The sequence below is a fragment of the Charadrius vociferus genome, unplaced genomic scaffold, assembly GCF_000708025.1.
Source record: "Charadrius vociferus isolate BGI_N301 unplaced genomic scaffold, ASM70802v2 scaffold532, whole genome shotgun sequence".
NCBI classification, from domain to species: domain Eukaryota; kingdom Metazoa; phylum Chordata; class Aves; order Charadriiformes; family Charadriidae; genus Charadrius; species Charadrius vociferus.
This window is the reverse complement of record NW_009647271.1, coordinates 1465770-1470833: the sequence shown is the minus strand read 5'-3', so window position 1 is coordinate 1470833 and position 5064 is coordinate 1465770.

The window sequence follows — 5064 nt, the reverse complement described above, 5'->3', positions numbered from 1 at the left end:
AGCCCTGGGATTAGATTTCTCCATGCAGGAGAAATTGATAGATGGTGGATTTACAAGGGATCCACTGGGAACAGCAGAGTCAGCTACGCAGTGTGGTTTGCAGTCTGCAATCCCAGCACATTCTGCAGCTCGTGTGTGGTTTAACTCCAATTTAATTTACTTCAGTGGGAACTTTTCTTTGTGTTTGGACTTGTGTACGGTGGCATCATACATACCTGTAAGCACACAGCTGATCAGGGAAAGACTTTCTCTATTGAAATGGGTAATCAGGAAGTGTTATAGCAGTTGCTGCTTTGATTTGCCGTGTGCAGGGACACAGCCTGCTGTCCAGCCCCTGCTCCATGTGGCTGTTGTGGCTTAGCTGAGGAGAAGGTCTGCTTGACGCTGCAGTGACTTGATTGTTTTCTGTGGCACGTTTTCCCTCTGGGGTACCTATGGTGAAGACAGTTGGACAGAAGGACCAGAGGCACAGAGCAGGGTCACGCAAATAGCTGGTAACAAAGCAGGGAGCAGACCCTTCAAGGTATCTGCTTGATAGCTCTGCAACCTGCTGGAGCAGGAAAGGACTCTCCTCCCTAGTAGATCTTTTAGGATGTTAGAGTTGTTTTACAGACTCTGCTTGGATATGTCTCAACTAACTTCCAGTGGCTTTTCTTGTAGCGTATATGTTCCAGTCAGATGAGAGAAAGGAATATGTTTAGGACTTCAGGTTCAATAGTTAAGCTGTGGTCACGTACCTCAGATAGGCTAAATCGTTCACGGGCATGAATCAGCACGCCTCCTTTCAAATATAAACCTCGCTGCTTTACATCACTCACCCTTGATTTTTTGTGAAGTTTCTCTTCTTCCTCTTTCCAAGCCCTGTGGCTTCAACCTGGGCCCATATTCGTAATTCTAGTGTACAATAAATCTTTTGGTGTCTATTTTGCCTAGCTTAAAAGCACCTTGTAGCAATTGAGGTTATGGAATGATATTCCTGTCCTTTCAGTTGTCGTCTAAAGCGTTCTTGATTAGTTGAGCAAGTTCCCACCACAGGTTTGGGGATACAAACCCCAACTTCTTACTCTCTCCCCTTGCTCCATGGCAAGCAGCAAAGGAGGGTTTGCACCAGGGGAAGGCACCCCCGAGATCAGCATCGCCTGATGTGACTGGAACATTGGGGGCTATTTGATGGCACACGGGACCATAAGATGAGCCCTTTAATGGATGGCTCAGCTTAGCAAGTTGTGGTTGTCCAGGTATGCCCCAATGCTGACCCCTGGGAAAAGGGGTGAATAGTACACAGAGAAATTCCATCAAATCTAACTCCATCAACAAAACCACATGATAATGTTAGAGGGAAGCAAAGCAGTGCAGGATGAGCTGCCGGTGACCTGAGCTTGCTGTGTGTGTATCTCATTCACATGAATGAGGTGTTCATGTTTGTCTTGCATGGTATTTGGTTTTTCTCCATCTGCTTATCTGCCTGGGAGAGCGCTGCCTGGAAGGGAGGAAGCGGCAGGATGAGGCGGTAACGAGCAGGAGAGTGATTCAGTCCGGGCTGGGGAGATCAGTGATCCCGAGCTAATGGGATATATTGCCCCAGAGCGGTGGAAGGAAACGCCTTCCCTGCTCTGTGAATACTTCCAAGATTTTGTAAGTTTTCCCCAATTCTAGTGACAAGCTGACAGCTTTTCTAGAAAACTAGAGAAATCCTGAATAACTCACCAGGTAAGAGCCCCCCAAGGGAGTCAGGCTGTGCTGTGAAGGTGGATGGATAGAAGTGTGCAGATGCATAGCCACAAGCCCGTGAGCCGGTGCTGCGGGGCGGCTTTCCCAGTGTGACTGACTGGGCTGTCTGCAGCCTCTTCTGCAGCCCAAGAAGATTATTAGTATTGTATTCAGTTGTCTTAAATATAATAAAGCCCATACTTGGAAGGACTTGTATGACTTCAACACTTGGTGTGAAAAGGTTCTGGTGTGACAGTAGGTGTGTAACTTATCCTTCCTGATAAATTTTTCTTCTTGTCTAAATACAATTAAAGATAAATACAACATTACCCAAGATGATTTATTTTGAGGACTAATTTGTAATTCAAGATGCTTTAGGGTCTGATGGTCACATGGAGATGTGTGGTCTTCCCTGACTTACTACTGGTTGGCCTTCAAACAGCTGAGTGATCCCGGACCACATAAAGGAGGAAAAATCCAGACTTCTAACCACGTTAACTCAGGATCTCAAAGAGCAGATGGGGTACAATCGACTGAAGGACATCTTTGGTCAATAGTCAAAAGGTTTTTCTGTTCCTGGTCAGCAAGGTCCAATGCAGGCTTCATAATATGGCTTTTTTGCTCACTGAAGTTCTCGAGTCACTTTGTTTAAAGCCCAAGTTCCTGGGGTCCTGTGGGCATGTGAGCATCTCAGCTTTTCTTAATTCTACTAGGAGAGGAAAGCTAACAGGGATGCTCAAATGCACTGCTTGGAAGAAGATAAACAACCTGTTCCCAAATTTGTGCTAACTTGGAAGTACCAGTTTCATCTTGGCCTGACTCTGGGGTCAGCAGTGTTGGGCAGAGGGTCTTCACCCACACTTAGTCGAGTCAAGCTCTTGAGTTGTACTTGAGGCAATTGCTTGATTTATTACTTGGTTCCAAAAAAAAAAATAATCTACCTACCACAGCGTCTGGCAGGGCTGTGTACTGATGAGGTTAGCAAGTCAAACCCAGGGTCTGGATTTGAAAGAGGTTGGTAAAAGAATAAGATTCATAACTGTTGTAATTACACAGACTAGCAGTGGGGTGATTAAGTTCTCCATCTGGGAAACAGAGCTGACCTGTTAGCGTCCAGCCGGCCCTGGGAGAGCTGGGAGGCTGGTGATTTATGCCATGGGGATTCACTTTTCTAATGATTTTTGGAAAGCGGGCCCATCATCCGAAGTTGTTTGCACCTGTAGATCAGGCTGATGGGTTTGCTGTCTGTGCTGCCTTGTTATTCTTGTTTGATTGCTCTGCTGCACACATGAATTTGGGCTGTATCGCCCTGATCTGGATGAGTGTGGAGGAAGGAAAAAGGGGGGGATGTGAGAATGCTCAAAACAGCACTATGGATGCAAACCGTGGCGAACATGAGGACAACTCGTGCAGCTCACGATGCAATTATTGAAGAGACGTTAACTGAGGGATGAATGAACTTCCAGCTAGCTGGGTAGCTGTGAAGATCATCCCGTGCCTAGGGAGGCCTGGTATCTCCTTCTGCACTTTGCAGTATCTTTTCTACCCCCCATAACCTGTTCTTTTTTCCCCTCCCTGCTGACCCTGGGCTCTGCTGTCCCCTTGGCCGGGCGCGCTGCGGGCAGCTGGAGCGCAGCTGGGTGCGATGGTGTCTGACGTGGTATTGCGGCATTGGGCTGCTCCATGTTATTTTTGAACGGCTGCAATGTCCTTAAAAAGTGAACATGGAAAGAAAATTAAGACTTGTTTATACAGTTAGACCGTCCGCTGGAGAGTGGGGCTTGGAGGCTGTGTGCAATTGGGGGTGGAGGGGGGATGCTTGCAGCATGTGGATTTAGGGGCAGCGGAGATGGGGGACACCCCTCCAAGGCTGTGGGACACCTCTGGCTGTTTGTGGCCCCGCAGGGGCTGTATCCCAGCGTGATGGGTGTCAGCTTTACCTGTCAGCAGCCCTCACCCCATGTCTCCATCCCACAGCTCCTTCCAGCACCGGGAGCAGACCTGAGCATGGATGCCCGGTTCCCCGTGCGTGTTCCTCAGGAATGAGCTGCTGCTGGGCTAATCCTTTCTGTCCCCTGGAAGGAGAGCAGGGAGAGGGACAAGTGACACGGGGCAGGAAGGATGGAAAGAGGAGGAAAAAACACTCGCAAGGGGAGAGCAACCATTCCCACTGCACCACAGTCTCGAGGGTAGCGCAGAAACCCTCCCAAAATAAAGCTTTGCTGACCACCCTACCCAAGCGAAACCACCCCTTCCAAGCCTCCCACCCTCAGCGATGGCGGTGAGGACATCCCCCGGGCTCTGTCCCCGCGTGCAGGGCCGTGCCCGGGCGGCGTGGGGAGGTTTGCGCAGGCAGAGGAGCTGCCGCCAGCGCAGCCCGGCAGCTGTGGAGGTGTGAAACGCTGACGCGCCAGCTGTCAGCACCATTTACATCAGCGAGATTGGTCTCGTAGGACAATAATGGATGTAGGACAAATGATGATGGTGAGCTGAAAGTGCTATTACTCATTATTGAAACTTTGGATTACTCTCTGGCCGGTGCTAAAACTATAAAGCCGGCAGCCAGTGGACAAGCCCTCGGTAACCTCTGCCACCGAACTAAAAGCTTTCGGAGGGGGAACAGAAGTGCTATAAATCTTGTGGGTGACGTTTAACATTTGTCAGAGAAACACTTATTTTAATCTCTGCGTTTCGGAGAGTTCATCATAACAAATAAGCGGTGCCTCGAACCCGGCCAGCGAATCCCCCGCCTCTGCCGGCTCCAAATGGAAGCTCAAAGTGGCCCCTTAATAGAAAGGGCAGCTCTGCGCATCGGTGCCTCCCGTGCACTGTGTGGTCTCCCAAATGCATACAGTCCTTGCAGTGTTTACACGTGCTGCCTGTTATTGCAATGACACCGGGGCCTGCAAATGTTTTAACTTGATTTTTTTTTTTTTTTTGCAAAAAAACTGTCCATTAATCTTCCTCAGCGCTTGGAAGGAAAGTAAATTATTTATGGTGCGGATGTTATAGGGGATTGTTCCTGCATTAACATTTCATTTGGGAGTGTTAAATCTGTCTCTCATGCGAAGTTGGGGATTGGGTTTGTCAGGTGACTTGTCTGGAGATGAATCCCATCCCAGCACGCATCCACCAGCGCCTCGTCTTCTGCCCAGTTGCTTCCCTGCCGTGGAAGGAGTGCCCCGTGCTCCAAGTGAAACAAACGTGGGAGCCAAGGAGAGTAACCTCAGAAAGGGTATTTTTAAGCTGTAAATTTCTATACTCACCTAAGTGAAAAGCGGTCTCAGCTTAAAAAAGGATTCTGTGCTAATTTCTCCCCTATGGCTCTGCCAACGCGCTGCCATTACCATTCCT